The following is a 17,870-nucleotide window of genomic DNA, read 5'->3' on the forward strand; positions in this document are numbered from 1 at the left end:
TAGGTCATTAGATCTCTTGGGCCAAAATCAAGGTATTTTTAAATTTTTAAAAAATGTTTATTTTTGGGGCGCCTGGGTGGCGCAGTCGGCTAAGCGTCCGACTTCAGCCAGGTCACGATCTCGCGGTCCGTGAGTTCGAGCCCCGCGTCAGGCTCTGGGCTGATGGCTCGGAGCCTGGAGCCTGTTTCCGATTCTGTGTCTCCCTCTCTCTCTGACCCTCCCCTGTTCATGCTCTGTCTCTCTCTGTCCCAAAAATAAATAAAAAATATTGAAAAAAAAAATTAAAAAAAAAAAAATGTTTATTTTTGACAGAGAACATGAGTGGGGGAGGGGCAGAGAGAGAGGGACACACAGAATCCGAAGCAGGCTCCAGGCTCCGAGTTGTCAGCACAGAGCCCGACGCGGGGCGTGAACTCACAGACCATGAGATCATGACCTGAGCCGAAATCAGACGCTCAACCAACTGAGGCACCCAGGTGCCCCCAAAATTAAGGTATTGATGGGATGTGTTCTCTTCCAGAGGCTCTGTGGGAAAAACCATTTCCTAGCCTCTTTTAGCTTCTAGAGGCTGCCTGCATTCCTTGGTGTGGCCCCTTTGTGTCTTCAATGCCAGTAATAGTTTGCTGTGTCTCACACTGCAACACTCTTTTGCCTCCTCTTTCACCTTTAAGGAACCTCCTGATTATACTGGGCTCAAGTGGACAATCCAAGATAATCTTATCTTAAGGTCAGCTGATTGACAACCTTCAGTCTATCTGCAACTTAATTCCCCCTTGCTACCAACATAACATATCCACAGGTTCCTGGGATTAGGACAGGGGCCTCTGGTGAGCCATAATTCTGCCTACCACAGTAATTGCTTCTGTCCTAGCATTTGGCAAGAGTTTCCATCCTTAGAATTCAGGACCTTAAGTAGGATATGCTGGGGAGATAGTCTCATGTCTTTTCTTAGCCCAAGGAAATTTTCTTCTAAATATTAATTAGTACTTCTCAATTGTTCTATTTTATTCCTTTTTTTTTTAAAAAAAAAAACTTGAACATTTTTGAATAAGAAGTATATCCTCATGATTCAAAAACAAGTCCTTCTATCCCCTTCCCTTCTCTCAGAAGACTACATTTCTGGGCTTTGATTCTTCAAAGGTATAACTAATTCATCTCTTCTTTTAATATCAGTAATCATAGTTCCCCACAGTAACCCTGCAGCCCAATTATATTTTCGTTATTGGAGAAAAAAATGCAGACGTAGAAAAGTTAAGTGACTTGCCGAAAAACACAAAGCTAGGATGTGAGTGGTTGAGTTTGGTGTTTGCACTTGGGTCTGTGTCACTCTAAAATCTTTCATCAAACACAGTGCCTGCAGGGAAATGGTCCTCTATGTATTCCAGCCCCATCGAGGTTGAATCAAGGTGGTAAATTCCTTAGAGAAAGCAGTATCAGAGATAGAAGACGCTTACTTCATGACATCATAGATGTTGGTGCAGCCACCATTCCCAAGCCCAGGCGGCCTCGCTGGAGTTTGGACTCATCCTATGCCACCTGTGAAAAATTTGGAACCAAAGCAGGTGTCTGGGAAAAGTAAGATCTTGTGGGAAAGGAGTGCCCTCCAATCAAGAATGACTGGGAAAATCTTAGAATCTAATATGTCTGCCCACGTGGTAGAATACTATACAGTTAATAAAAATAATATTTTTGAAGTTTTCCAGAACAAGGAAAAACGTCCATGATCTAATATTAAACATTCACAACAATGAACGTATTCTCAGGAAATCCTTGTATTTAAATTGCATCTGGTCAGAAAGAATTTGCAAAGATTACTTTCATTTTTTAACGTTTATTGATTTTGAGAGAGAGAAGAAAGAATGAGTGGGGGAGGGGGCAGAGAGAGAGAGAGAGAGAGAGAGAGAGAGAGACAATCCCAAGCAGGCTCCGCTCTGTCAGTGCAGAGCCCGACTTGGACTCAAACTGTGAGAGCATAACCTGGGCCAAAATTAAGAGTTGGCTGCTTAACCAACTGAGCCACCCAGGTGCCCCAAATACTTTTGTTTTTAATTTTTAAATTTAAAATTTTTTTAAATTTACATCCATGTTTGCTAGCATACAGTGCAATAATGATTTTAGGAGTAGAATCCTGTGATTCATCCCCTGCATATAACACTCAGCGCTCATCTCAACAAATGTCCTCCTTAATGCCCCTTGCCCATTTATCACTTCCCTCCCCTCACCTCCCCTCCAGCAACCCTCAGTTTGTTCTCTATATTTAAGAGTCTCTTATGGTTTGTTCCCCTCCCTGTTTTTATGTTGTTTTTGCTTCCCTTCCCTTATGTTCATCTGTCTTGTATCTTAAATTCCACATATGAGTGAAGTCTTACGATATTTGTCTTTCTTTGACTAATTTCACTTAGCATAATACCCTCCAGTTCCATCTACGTAGCTGCAAATGGCAAGATTTCATTCTTTTTTATTGCTGAGTAATACTCCATTGTATATACACACCACATCTCCATCCATTCATCTGTCAATGGACACTAAATACTTTTTTAAAGTATTTAGTCCATGATTCTATGGACCTTAGGTAATTTAACTGGTTTGCTATTATTGGACTCAATACGTTAAGGCCATCTGCAGTTTCTTTACAGTGGCCTCCTTCCCTTCACATACTTCTCCCCTCAGGGCCATGTGGCCCCTCAGTTTTTAAAACTAAAAATGTTGGTTTTTCACACCAGGATAGCCACAAGGATGCGGCCATCTTTGAGCAGAGTGTGGGTGGCTAATCCCTGTCTCTCTCCGTCCTCCCACACGTATCTACCCAGAGGGATGTGGACAAATTGGAGGGTGACAGGAGTCTCAAATTGTTGGTGAAGAGCTTCCTCTCAAAATTCATTGACTGTCGTCTGCAGCATCATAATTTCTCCATCATGACTCTCCAGGGAACTGCTAGTGTTTGCCTCTGGGAATCAACAGTTTCAGACTTATAACGCTGGAAATAGACCGGTCTGAATAATTTCTCCCTCCCTGATTCTTCAAGCCATTCTCTTTGCCTCTCTGCATCAATGTCCTCTCAAGGGACTGGGTTGGAGGTTTTGAACAGCAATAGCATACAGGTCTGACTCATTTTCCTATATGCAGGGCTCAGCAATTCTAAGCCAGGTGTGATTGTCGGTGCAAGAGAATAGCCTTTGATGATGACGAGACAGCAGCCTAGGTGAGGGAGGAAGGGGGAAGCCACTGTGGGAAAAAACCGCACGTCTGTTTGGCAAGACTTTTCAGAATTTCGTCCTAAATTCTTTCCTTAAATGCTTACAGAGCTCTCAAGCTGACCTTACTTTTGTCTTGGAGCTCAGGTTGAGCTGCTCTGTGAGAGACTCCAGAGTACGATGGCTTGAACAGTAGAATTTACTTCCCGACACTGAAGGTCAGCATTTGATCTTGGACTTCCCGGCCTCTGGAACTGTGAGACACAGATTTCTGTTGTGTATAAGCCACCCAGTCTGTGGTATTTTGTTATAACAGCGCTAACGGACTAAGACACCAGGTGACGTGTTGGGGCTGGCGTGTGGTTACAGCTGCACAGACGTTCCTTCTCCCCCGTTGTCTCCACTACGTTTCTCCGTGCTAGGGCAGCCCTCCTGGGGAGGGCTGGGGAAGGTTTACTTGTTTCACGTTTCCCCTAAGTAGTCCCTTGTGACTTCATCTCACTGTAAGGAGGCTCTTCCATTAGGTATCCCACCTTGGATAGTCTTGGGCTTGTGACACCTTTCTGCCTACCCGAGGACAAGGAGGTCATCTGAGCTGAGGATGGATTCTCAAGGAAAAAGCATCTTTGGTACTCTTGACTTTGTAGCCCAAGTTTCCTTAGATTTGGGCTGGTAAGTCTTGGCTATTTTTTTTTTTTCAGAACTTTGAGGCTCTTAAGATTTTGGGGGTGAATTTTATTTTAAAAATGTGTTTTCAGTGGGAGGGTTGCTTTGAATAACCTGGCCTCTCTACTCTTCAAATCCTGGTTTGTTTTTTATCCCCCTCTAATCTCTTAAGATCAGTATTAAGATTGTGTGTGTGATGAAGGTATTTTTTTTTTTAATTTAAATCCAAGTTAGTTAACATGTAGTATAATAATGATCCCAGGAATAGAATTTAGTGATTTATCACTTAGATATAACAGTGCGCATCCCAATAAGTGTCCTCCTTAATGCCCATCACCCATTTAGCCCGTCCCCCCACCCAACACCCCATCAGCAATCCTCGGTTTGTTCTCTGTATTTAAGAGTCTCTTATGGTTTGTCTCTGTTTTTATCTTTTATTTTTCCTTCCCTTCTAGGTTCATCTGTTTTGTTTCTTAAATTCCACATATGAGTGAAATCATATAATATTTGTCTTTCTCTAACTTATTTCACTTAGTATAATACACTCTATTCCCATCTACACTGTTGCAAATGGCAAGATTTCATTCTCTTTGATCGCTGGGTAACATTCCATTATCTGTCTATCTATCTATATGTTATATATATATGTATATATAGTATATATATGTATAATATATATGTGTATATATGTGTGTGTGTGTGTGTGTATATATATATATATATATATATATATATATATATATATATACACATATATGGTCACATCTTCTTTATCCATTCATCAGCTGATGGACATTTGGGCTTTTTCCATACTTTGGCTACTGTTGATAGTGCTGCTGTAAACATTGGGGTGCACGTGCCCCTTCGAATCAGCATTTTTGTATCCTTTGGATAAATACCTAGTAGTGCAGTTGCTGGGTCATAGGGTAGTTCTATTTTTAGTTTTTTGAGGAACCGCCATACTGTTTTCCAGAGTGGCTGCACCAGTTTGCATTCCCACCAGCAGCGCAGAAGAGATCCTCTCTCTCTGCATCCTCGCCAACATCTCTTGTTGCCTGAGTTGTTCATCCTAGCCATTCTGACAGGTGTGAGGTGGTATGAGATGAACGTATTTAAACATATAAAATACAGGAAGTGGGCACTTATAAAATTGTTAGAAGGGTCACAAGAGCTGACTTTGCAAGGTAGGTCTCCAGAAGTGCCTCCCAAAATGTGGCAAAACTGAACCTTCAAAACATGTGCTCCCTCAGCCACGGTCCAGAGGTGGAGCTGCAGGGGGCTGCCTCTGGGAGCACCAACTTCAAGCACACGCTGCTTTACCTGCAATCCAGGGTCAGAAGGTAAGGTGACGCGGGGCGCCTGGGCGGCTCAGTCGGTTAAGCAACCAACTTCAGCTCAGGTCGTGATCTCAGGGTTTGTGGGTTCAAGCCCCACGTCGGGCTCTGTGCTGACAGCTCAGAACCTGGAGCCTGCTTCAGATTCTGTGTCTCCCTCTCTCTCTGCCCCTCCCCCACTTGCACTCTGTCTCTCTCTCTCTTGAAAGTAAATAAAACGTTAAAAAAAAAAAGAAAGTAAGATGATGCAACCACCACTCACTGTCACCACAAATGCGTGGACCGCAGAGTTCAGACCCCAGCCATGCTGTCTCTGCCACCACCTTTTGGTAGCCACAGCAGGAGGAGATGTTGCCTCTGTCATCCAAATGTCACACAAGGGCATCTAAAGGGTGGAATCTTATTTCTGTTCAGAGTGCTTTGTGCACAGAGCAGGAAAATTACTTTTCCAGCCTATTCATGAGAGGAAGTCCAACCAGGACGATGTGGCAATGAACTCTAAGTGCCAGCCAATTAAAATTAACCACAGGAACTGTACTTTTACAGGGTTTTCTAGAATTTGTATTTAGCTCTTTCTCAACATCCTCTGGTTGGTTTGGTTTGTTTTCCTTTCAGCAGTGTGACTTGTTTCTTCCTTGATCTCTTCATGTATTTTAATCCATGCTCATTTTATATTCTCTCAGTTTATGTAGTTATCTTGTTCTTGTCCATGGTTTCGGCTTGTGCCCTGCTCCTTTGCCGGGGGAGGCAAGCTTCGTCCTGCATGCTGCTCTGATGAGGTTGTGTCTGGTCCTTGGAGCCCCATCTAGGGCTCCCCAGTTGGAGCCCCATTAGCATGTTGGGCATGCATGGTCATCTGGATGCATCCTTCCTGCTGAAGCAGGAACTTGGGATTTTGGAGAGCAGCAGTGGGCAGGCCGTCCCATCCCTGTTTCCTCACTAGGGCTGGAGATGTTTCCACTAGGGTTGGGATGGCTGAGATATAACCCCAATCTCCCCATCGACCTCAATGTATTAGTTTTCTATTTCTGTTTGATCAACCGTCACAAGCTCAGAGGCTTAGAACAACAATCCTTTACCATCTCCCAATTCCATGGGAGTGAGCATAACTCAGCTGGATCCTTTGCTCAGCGTTTCACAAGGCTACAGTCAGCGTGTTGGCCACACTGAAGTTCTTATCTGGAGCTGAGGGTTCTCTCTCAAGGCTACTGGTTGTTGGCAGAATTCACTTCCTTACAATCGTGGGTACCCATGTTCTTGCTGGCTGCCCACCAGAGTCACTCACAGCTCCCGGGGGCCACACTTCTCCATCAGTGGTTCAGAACACTGATTTTCTTCCTTGAGGTCAGCAGGAGCGTGTCTCTTTCTGACTTCTGCTTTTAAAGGGCTTGTTTGATTAAGTCAGCCTCATTTAAGCTAATCTTCCTTTTGGTAACTCAAAGTCAGCTGATTAGTAGCTTAATCATAATCATACAGGGCATGCAACATGGGAGGAGCAGGATTTGGTGGGGAGGGACGTCCTAGAAGTCTGTCCAAAATTTTCATGAACACCAGAAGGCTGGCACCAGACGAGGGAGGAAGAGAATTGCAACCTGTCCTTCTGGAAGGCAAGGCTGACCACTCATGTTTTTTCTTCCCTCCCTGGTTTTGCCCTTTCAGGACTCGCCCTTCCCCAAGAGAGGAGGCTGGATGACTCATTGGCCCTTGCTGTTCTGAAAGCCGTGGCCCAGGTGAGTCATGCTTTCTTTCCCCTTCCTCAAACTGTGCTCATTTTGTATGAATATAGGACAACTTCCTTGGATTTCCTGTCTCACCCATGCATGAAAAGATCAAAAGGCCTGAGCCATCACTAAGAATCCCTCTCTCTCTGAACCTTCGTTCATGTATCCACATGACGTAGACTCTCCTATGGACTCAATTCTGCAGAAATGCATTGCTTCAGGGAAACGTGAAAGACTCCTATGTGAAATATGATTTCATGGACTAAAGGAACCACACATAACAATGCTTTGATGGTAACCTACAGACCAGGGTTTCCCAGTTAGACAAGATGGGCCGTGGTGTTCGTTGGTCTCTGCTGTGGTCCGAATGTATCCCCCCAATTCATATGTTATGGTATTTGGAGATGGACCTTTACTAAGTGATTAGGTCAGGGTGAATGGGATTAGTGTCCCTATAATAGAGGCTCTAGAAAAATCCCTGGTCCTCTTCAACCCCGTGAGGACGTAATGGGAAGTTGACCAGTGGTACTTTGTTATAGCAGCCTGAATGGACTAAGACAGAAGGTCTCAGGTTCAGGACCTTTTGAATTGGGGTTGGCATTGGGAATTTGAGGCATTGCCCAGCAGTCCCTCCATCCAGCCCAGATGGATGCCAGACCCAAGATCGGGTGTGATGCTGAGCCACACGTGTGGGTAACGGGTCACATCTGTGTGAGCCTGGTTTATCGCCCATCAGCATTCTAGTGCTCGGGAACAAGGAAAGAGTGTGCCTGGGGATGAGCTAGGTGACACCAGTCAGAGTGCGTGAGGTGTTGAAAACCATAAATTGGCAGAGCTAAGAATGTCCCTAAAGATATCTTGTTCAACTAGATGTTCAACTGGGTGGTTCAATAGGTTAAGCGTCTGACTGGATCTTGGCTCAGGTAATGACCTCACAGTTCGTGAGTTCAAGCCCCACATCGGGTTCTGCACTGATGGTATGGAGCCTGTTTGGGATTCTGTCTCCCCTTCTCTCTGCCCCTCCCCTGCTTGTGCTGTCAAAATAAAAATTAAAAAATAAACTTAAAAAAAAAAAAAGGTATCTTGTTCAACCTCAAGTGCCCAGAAATAAAAGAAGGTTTGTCACTTAGTGCAATGTCATGGGAAATTGTGCAGCTGATAATAATAAGTCTGTATTAAAGAGTCTGACCGAATAAGGAAACATTTGGACAGTGATGAAGCTGCTTCTTCAATATATTTAAGAATAATACACAAATCCCATAATTCCTAGCACAGATTCTGTTAGTCATTTTGGAATGATTCCATGAGAAAAATGTTTCAGGATTTCCCAAGCTCAACACGAAGGCGATTTGAGGCTGATAGTTGTTCGTTGTGCTGTCTTGTGCACAGGTGACCGGTCAGCGGCATCTCTGGTCTCTACCCGCTAGGTGCTAATAGCGCCCCCTATCCCAATGGCGCCAACCAGAGTGTCTGCAGGCATTGCCCACTGTCTTCTGGGGGCGCCATATTGTCCCTGAGAGCCATTTCTCTAGTTTGAGTTTTCTTGAAACATTATGAAAGCACTCAAACACTGAAAACAATATCAGTATATTTCCATATTCACTCCTTTGATTTCGGAACAGAAGGAATAGAGAATTCAGACATGTGAATTCAACTTCTACAGTTTATTGGCAAAACATTGAACTGACTTATTTTCGTTCATTGAAGTATCTTTTGATGGCTGTATCTCCCTTTACGAAGGAAGTTGTGCTGCTCTCCATAGAAATATCAAGAACATACGGACCCTTCTCTTGAATTGCCAAAATTGTCTTACATGCTCATCTGCCTCAGCTTATTCTCTGGGTATGTCTCCCCACTCCCTGCAGTGTCCTTTTCCATCCTCCTATTTTCCTGGTCATAAATACTCACTTGGATGGCACACATCCTCAGTTTGTTGTTTCAGGGCTCAGTGATGTTTAGGGATGTGGCAGTAGTCTTCTCAGGACGAGTGGGGCCAGCCAGATCCTGCTAAGAAGGATTTGTACAGGGACGTGACACTGGAGAACTTCAGCAACTTCATCTCTAGGTAAGAAGTTAGCACCCCTGGGAGGCTGGGATTTGCCCACGGGAATACCTGCTGCCTTGGGTGTGAATTCTGAGGTGCCTTCAAGACTATGGTTGAGTTTCTGCTCTGTTCTCAATGCAATTGTACTGAATGGGGACAGATAGTTCTGTAGGATAACACCCAAAGAAGCTTCTTCCCCATTCCAAAAGTGACTTCCTCCTCTTCTCTGGAATTTTCTGGTTTCTTTTCCTCATTGATGACCAGGAGCTGGGTGTGACTTCTGGGATGCCCCCTTTGTGACTCTGTTGCGTTTCTTCTTGCGTACACAGGTTCTTCTATTTCCAGGCCAGATGTGATCTCCTTATTGGCACAAGGGAAAGAACCCTTGGGGGCACAAAGAGATGTGACAGGAAGCCTGTGCCCAGCTGAGTGAAGGATCATTAAGAAGGGCAGTGGCACTGTAGGTAATGGCTCAGACGGTTAGCAGGACGCGGCACCTTTGAGACAATGCCTGGAAAGTTCCCCTCAAAGTCCCTGTGTTCAGAGCAGAGCATTACTCCCATCAGGGTGAGCGCCTGGAGGGGCCTCTCTCCTACTCACACATACCACCCCCTGCACCCTCCCCATGCTTCTCCCCGCTCAAAGAGGAAGGCGACTTCTTTGAAGTACAACTTTTTACCTACCCAGGGAACACTGTTTCTTTCCAGTTTCTCCCCCACCCCCTTTTTATACTTATTTTGAGAGAGACTGAGCATGAGTGGGGGAGGGGCAGTAAGAGTGAGAATCTCAAGCAGGCTCCACACTGTCAGCACAGAGCCTGACGCGGGGCTCGAACTCACGAACCATGAGATCATGACCTGAGCCGAAGTCACTTAACTGACCTAGCCACCCAGGCGCCCCTCCCCCACCGCTTTTTAAACAGTTGGATCATTGTTTCCATCTGAAAATATGGTTCTAAAAATAGTTTATTTTGGTTACCTCCCAATGATTTTTCTTCCTTTGATATGTATTTCCAGATTCAGATTTTGTACATTCTTTCTTTCATGCTTTAAAAAAAAAAATTTTTTTAACATGTTCAAATTTTCCAATTTGAGTCAGGCTCTCTGCAATAACGTGGGTCCCAAGGTTGCTTCTGATTCATCTTCAGATGTAGGATTAGACCAGCCTGTAATTTCTGCTGTCAGACATTTCTTAAACATTTCCTAAAATTCTATGTAGTCAATTTTTAAATAATTCTTATCATACCCCTGTGAGAAACACATGTATTAAGTAGAGTACAACGTTTATGTATGAGTTTTTTTCTCTTTAGTCTTACAGTATGTGATCAAAATACTGTTTTCTAAATATACTAAAATTGGTTCTTTTCTTCCCCACCCCCTTCATCGTGGCTGTATTTATTTGTAGTACAGGCAGGTTCATTCATTACTGTTTTCGTTATTTATTTGGACGCTGTGTGAAACATTACTGTCATTCTGAAAAGTCAGAACTTTACAAAAGAGTGTACTCAGAAAAGTATGGCATCTCCCTCATTCCTGCTACCTATTCTCATTCTCCTCTTTTCAACCTTATCCCCACCTACCCCTGTAGTTAACCAAACTCATCATTTTACATTCTTTTCCTTCCAGTATTTCTTGTGTAAAAATGAGCAGATACACGTATATTCTCTTATATTTCTTTTCTTACAGAAAAAGTCACGTACTCTATGTGTACTTTTGCACCTAGCTTTTTTTCACCTAAGAATATGTCTTGGAAATTACTTATAATTTCATGGACATTTTTTTCATTCTTGTATGCAACTGTGTAACACTTCATTTTGTAGATATGCCAGTTTATTGAACCACTCTCCTATATATGGGTGTTTAGATTGTTCCCAGTATTTTATTTTTTATTAAAAAGGTGTTTCTTTTTTTTTTTTTTTTACATTTATTCATTTTTGAGAGACAGTGTGAGCAGGGGAGGGGCAGAGAGAGAAGGAGACACAGAATCCGAAGCAGACTCCAGGCTCTGAGTTGTCAGCACAGAGCTGGTTGCAGGGCTCCAACCTATGAACGGTGAGATCATGACCTGAGCTCAAGTCAGACATTTAACGGACTGAGCCACACAGGCGCCCTTCCCAGTATTTTAAAATTATGATCATGCCATAATGAATAATCATGTGTATCATGTTTATCATAATGTTGGAGGTATTTCATCAGGGTAGATTCCTAGATGTGGGATTTTGGTACCCAAGACCCATGTTTTTTAAATACCATACTAGGAAACTGCCTAACAAGTATACCCAAGGGCTATTTCATTTTCTAGAGGATTTGTACCTTTGTTTGACTTACTGTTAAATATTGATTAGAACCTAGACTCTTGAGGGATGCCTGGGTGGCTCAGTCGGTTAAGTATCCAACTTTAGCTCAGGTAATGATCTCACGGTTCATGAGTTTGAGCCCTGCATCAAACTCTGTGCTGACAGCTCAGAGCCTGGATCCTGCTTGGGATTCTGTGTCTCCCTCTCTCTCTCTGCCCCTCCTCCCCTCTCTCTCCCTCTCTCTCTCAAGAACAAATAAACATTAAAAAAATAAAAACAAACAAAAAAAAGAACCTAGACTCATGAACTTAGCTTGTCAACTTGGACATTTCTGGCTGGCCAAAAAAAAAAAAATCCAAATGTTCTGGTTTTCATACTCTGTATGGCATTAACCAGTTTTTAATCTATTAGCAAACTCGTTTGAGTATTTGTGTGTATTTATTCAATTATTGACTTCTTCTTTGAAGCACCTTTACCATCATCTTGGTTCCTTATTAATGAGTTAAATAAATCTTTAACACAACTTCATTTTTTATTTGGAAAAATTTTTGAAAACTATACTTTGATATTACTAATACTTAATTATAGGCATGAAATAATAACCTATTGTAGGTTCCCTTCTCCTTTGTGCTATTTCCCCTTATCCTTATCCTGATTTTCTTCCTTCAACCTAATGGTCCATTCTTTCAATATTCATGAGTTATATGATGTCATATGTGTGGCAGGCACTGAATTTGAGGTTTATTATACAACAGTAAGTAAATTAGATTTGGGTTAAAGTTTGGTTGAGGGGAGAAGGCAGTAAAGAGGTAGATAAAGTATTTCCATGTATATCATCACAGCTTTTTTCTTTTTTTTAAAAAAAAGCATTTTATTTTTTAATTTTTAAAGTTTATTTATTTGGGGGCAACTGGGTGGCTCAGTCGGTTAAGCGTCTGGCACTGGCTCAGGTCATGATCTTGTGACCTGTGGGTTCAAGCCCTGTGTCAGGCTCTGTGCTGACAGGTCAGAGCCTGGAGCCTGCTTCAGATTCTGTGTCTCCCTCTCTCTCTGCCCCTCCCCCTCTCGCACCCTATCTCTGTGTCTCGAAAATAAATAAACATTAAAAAATTTTTCCGATAGGGGCGCCTGGGTGGCGCAGTCGGTTGAGCGTCTGACTTCAGCCAGGTCACGATCTCGCGGTCCATGAGTTCGAGTCCCGCGTCAGGCTCTGGGCTGATGGCTCGGAGCCTGGAGCCTGTTTCCAATTCTGTGTCTCCCTCTCTCTCTGCCCCTCCCCCGTTCATGCTCTGTCTCTCTCTGTCCCAAAATTAAATAAAAAACGTTGAAAAAAAATTTTTTTGAAAAAAAAAATTTTTCCGATAAAGTATATTTATTTATTTTGAGAGAGAGTTTGAGTGGAGAAGAGGGGCAGGGGGAGAGGGAGAGAGAATCCCAAGCAGGCTCCATGCACAGCACAGAGCCTGACATGGGGCTTGATCCCATGGACCACGAGATCATGACCTAAGCCAAAACCAAGAGCTGGAAGATTAAGCGATTGAACTACCCAGGCGACCCATCACAACTTTTTTCTATTTTGCAGTAAGATTCTCGAATGGGAAATCATAGGGGTGACAGTATTTAGAATAAGACAAATGACAGCCATCTAAAGAAGTGATGTTGAATATGAGATCTGAATTCTAACAAGAAGCCAGCTTTGCAAAAACTGGGCACAGTGTTACATACAGATCAGCAAATGCAACCCCATGTATTCTCACATGTGCAAGGAGAAACTGGGGGTGGAACACAGTGAGGAAGGCAAGTAGCTTAAGATGAACTTGAATACATTTGACAGGTTGAGAACTCAGGATTTCACTCTTGTGCAACATGAAGCTCTGAAGTGTTTTCAGCAATGGGTCTCATTGTCACTTGCAAGAGAACCACCTTAGACATCCTTATTTCAACAAACTCCTTGGGCAACTGTAATGATAAAAACTGAAAAATCTATCTGAATAACTACCTCACTTACTTCACTTAGGGGATGTCCACATATCCTGTTCTCCTTGTTCACTTATCTAATTGCTTAGTCATATTTGGGAGCTGTAAAGAACAGTCATTTTTTTCATAAACATCATTTTCAGTTTAAAACAATTTCTACTAGGGGCGCCTAGATGGCTCAGTTGGTTAAGCATCCGACTTCAGCTCAGGTCACAATCTCATGGTTCATGAGTTCGAGCCCTGCGTGGGGCTCTGTGCTGACAGCTCAGAGCCTGGATGGAGACTGCTTTGGATTCTGTGTCTCCCTTTCTCTCTGCCCCTCCCCTGATTGCACTCTGTCTCTCTTTCTCTCTCAAAAGTAAATAAACATTAAAAAAATAAAAAAGTTTCTACTAAAGAAGCACTAACTCTCTAAGAGGAAGGACTAAAATGAGCATCTCTACTTTTTCATTATCTTTCAGATCATGTATCCTCATGGGAGAAAATGGAAAAATTTAATAAAAACAAAGATCCTGAGGACCCCATGTTCTAGGATGACTGGGAATATAAAGGCATATTTGAGAGACATCAAAGAAATGAGGAAGGAAATTCCAGTCAAGTGATAATCACCCAGGAAGAGTATCTACTGTGAGACAGCAAACTTCCCATAACCTGCATCAGAAAGTTCCACCTGGAAGTAGGCCCTATGCATAACGAATGTAGAGAAGGGTTTCGGCAGAAGACATCCCTTCTAAGTCACCAGAAAATGTATACTGCTGACCGATCTGAGGAATGCAAGCAACACGGGAAGGCTTTCTTCATCACCGTTCTGATCCCCCTCAACATCATAGAACTCACACTGGGAAAGACCCCGTGAATGTAAAGAATGTGGAAGGGCCTTTAGTCCTATTTCCCTCTTTACCCAACACCAGAGAATTCCTACTGGTGAGAAAACCTATGAATGTAAGGAATATCAAAAAAGCTATATTCAGCTCTCAAAACTTAATGTACATCATAGAATTCATACTAGGGGAAAATTCTATCAATATACTGAATGTGCAAAAACTTGTCACTAATTATTCAACATCAGAGAATTCATACTAGGGGAAAATTCTATCAATATACTGAATGTGCAAAAACTTGTCACTAATTATTCAACATCAGAGAATTCATACTGGAGAAAACCCTATGACTGTAAGGAATGTGGAAGACCTTTAGAGGTATCACACAACTTCATGAACATCAAAGAATGTATTCCAGGGAGAAGCCATAAAAATGTAATGAATGTGGAAAGGCCTTCGGTCATCAGTCATATCTTCCTCAATATCAGAGGATCCATACTGGTGAGGCACCTTATAAACGTAAGGTTTGTGGGAAGGCCTTTAGGCAGGGCTCAAAGCTTTATCATCACTAGAAAATTTATACTAAGTGAGAAATCAAATAAATGTAATGGAAGCTTTTGGTCGAATTTCATAATTTAATGAGCACTAGCACCCCATACTGGTGAGAACCCGTCTCACTGTACTGAATGTGGAAAAGCTTTTAGTCGCTTAACACTAGTTATTCGACATTAGAAAATTCATACTGGTGAAAATCCCTATGAATGTCAGGAATGTGGGAAAACCTTTAGTCAGGGTTCACAACTTACTCAACATTATTCGTTATGTATGTAGTAATGTGGGAAGGCCTTCAAGACACGGTCATCTTTCTCAGTCTTAAAAAATTCATGCCACAGAAACTTCCTATAAATAAGTGAAGGAAATATTTCACTGGTCTTGTCCCTGAAAGAACATCAAATAATTTATTATTATGTATAACCTTGTCCAATATGGAAATGCTTTATCTTTCAGCTCATGTTGCATTTATCAGCAGATGCACATCGTTACGTCATCACTACAGACCATATTAATATGGTAACGTAGAAGAGCTCCCCTATACTACCTATCGATTGTTAATTATTGTACAATTCATGCTGGCAAACAACCATGCAAGTGGAGAATTTTGAAAACCCATTACCGTAAGCTAATCCTAATTTACAGAAAAGGATGCAGAAGAGAAAGTAACGCTTTATATGTCACATATATGGGAATTTCTTTAGCCATAAAGCTCTTTTAATGAGAAGATTCATACTCATGAATATAAGTTTTAAAACCCCCATTCAGAACTTGCCATTTATTGTGCATCAGAAAATGCAAAGTTGAGGGCGCCTGGGTGGCTCAGTTCGTTAAGTGTCCAACTTCTGCTCAGGTGATGATCTCACGGTTCGTGGGTTCGAGCCCTGCGTCAGGCTCTGTGCTGACAGCTCAGAGCCTGGAGCCTGCTTCAGATTCTGTGTCTCCCTCTCTCTCTTTCTCTCTGTCCCTCCCCAGGTTGTGCTCTCTCTCGAAAAAATAAAATAAACATTAAAAAAAATGCAAAGTGAATAAAACTCCAGGCATGTCAAACAACAGTTAAGCATTTAACTATTAAAGAAGTTGAGGAAGATGTGCAGAAGTTTGTAACAAATCATACAGGGATATAACTCAGGTAAAAATGTAATAAGTTAGACATTAACAAAGTCACCTTTATGTTACCTAATATTTTCTGCTTCAGTTAAACAAGAAGACTCTGAAGTGAATAAGAGCAGTACATAACAAAACCTGTGGGATGTGGCCCTGTTACTACTCAAAGAAGTTATAACTTTAAATGTGTTTATAGGTCAGAAAACTATAAACACTGGAATAAGTGAACCAGAGACCTCTTGAGAAGCTAGAAAATGAACATAACTCAGCAATGAAAGAATGTTTTGAAATTACGAGATAAGTAGGTTTTGTCAACCTTGAAGCTATTTCTTTAAAAGGATAATATAAACATTTAGCAAATCTCATAACAGTGCAATTTTTGAAGCTTAGAGAGAGAGAGAGAGAGAGAGAGAGAGAGAGCATGTGAGAGCAGGAGAGGGATATAGAGAGGTGGGGAGACAGAATACTAAGCAGCTCCACACTGTCAGCACAGAGCCCAGCGCAGGGCTTGATCCCACAAACTATGAGATCATGACCTGAGCCAAAATCAAGAGTTGGACCCTCAACAGGGGCGCCTGGGTAGCTCAGTTGGTTAAGTGTCCGACTTTGGCTCAGGTCTTGATCTCACGGTTCGTGGGTTTGAGCCCTGCGTCAGGTTCTGTGTTGACAGCTTGGAGCCTGGAGCCTGCTTTGGATTCTATGTCTCCCTCTCTCTCTCTGCCCCTCCCCTGCTCACACACTCTCTCTCAAAATAAATAAACATTAAAAAAAATTAAAAAAAAGAATTGGACCCTCAACCGACTGAGCCACCTAGATGCCCCAAAAGCACTATTATTATAAATGAGGATGTAGGGGTGCCTGGGTGGCTCAGTCGGTTGAGGGTCCGACTCTTGATTTTGGATCAGGTCATGATCCCAGGGTCGTGGGATTGAGCCCTGCACTTGGCTTTGTGTGGAGCATGAAGCCTGCTTAAGATTCTCTCTCTCCCCCTCTGCCCCTCTCCCCTGTTCATGCTCCCTCTCTCTCTCTCTCTCTCTCTCAAAAAACAAAACAAAACAAATGAGGAGGATGCAGCAACACACATAAAGGATATTAAGAAATAAGGTTGAATACTTACCAATTTTTATGCCAATAAATTAAAATTTTTAGATTAACTTTCCTTCCTAAAAAGGAAAAACTATGTTTCTAGAATTGACTAAAGATTAGCAAAGGACAGATTTTATAGGGAATGCAATTAAGTGTTAAAAAAAATCAGTTATTTTATTTTTTTATTTTAGAGAGAGCATGAGCGGGGGCGGGGGAGAGAGTGAGAGAGAGAGAGAATTTTAAGCCCCTTACACGGGGCTCGATCCCTCAACCCTGGGATCATGCATGACCTGAGCTGAAACCAAGAGTCTTACGCTCAACTGACTGAGCCACCCAGGTGCCCCATTATTATCAGTTTTTAAGAAGAAAGACTTACCCAACTATAAGTGTAGAGGGAATATCTATGATACAAATTTCCAAGTTTGAAAAGACGCAATTATCAGTTGCTTTTCTAAACCTTGCATGATCTGAACATATAAACAGGAACCAAAATTTACATATGTCCTCAACCTCCCAAATTACAAAAAAAATGTTGAGTGTTTGAGTACCAAATACTTATCTACATGTTAATTGTGAATTTAAATTTAAAAAATCATAAGTACTACCAAATTAATATTTTAGTTGTTTCTCTTTATAATGTAAATATTTTAAAATCAGTAATATAATTGTTATTACTTTAAAAATTAAAAATGGGAATGCAAGGGGCGCCTGGGTGGCTCAGTGGGTTAAGTGGCCGACTTTGGCTCAGGTCATGATTTTGCGGTCGGTGAGTTCGAGTCCCGCGTCGGGCTCTGTGCTGACAGCTCAGAGCCTGGAGCCTGTTTCAGATTCTGTGTCTCCCTCTCTCTGACCCTCCCCCGTTCATGCTCTGCCTCTCTCTGTCTCAAAAATAAATAAACGTTAAAAAAAATTTTTTTAAATAAAAATGGGAATGCAAGCTGGCACAGCCACTGTGGAAAACAGTATGGAGGTTCCTCAAAAAACTAAAAATAGAACTACCCTACGACCCAGCAATTGCACTACTAGGTATTTAGCCAAGGGATACAGGTATGCTGTTTCGAAGGGGCATATG

At 42.2% G+C, this 17,870-nt stretch overlaps 1 long non-coding RNA gene across 1 annotated transcript; it reads left to right on the top strand.

The window, feature by feature from the left end:
- The first annotated feature begins 8,862 nt into the window (after window positions 1-8,862).
- Window positions 8,863-14,672, top strand: LOC128778060 (uncharacterized). The gene is made up of 3 exons (XR_008423444.1): window positions 8,863-8,980; window positions 9,289-9,423; window positions 13,694-14,672. It is a non-coding gene; the product is annotated as an uncharacterized LOC128778060 (long non-coding RNA).
- Window positions 14,673-17,870: the final 3,198 nt, after the last annotated feature.

This window comes from Panthera pardus, unplaced genomic scaffold (genome assembly GCF_024362965.1).
Source record: "Panthera pardus isolate Hobbes unplaced genomic scaffold, ASM2436296v1 HiC_scaffold_18, whole genome shotgun sequence".
Classification (NCBI taxonomy): Eukaryota; Metazoa; Chordata; class Mammalia; order Carnivora; family Felidae; genus Panthera; species Panthera pardus.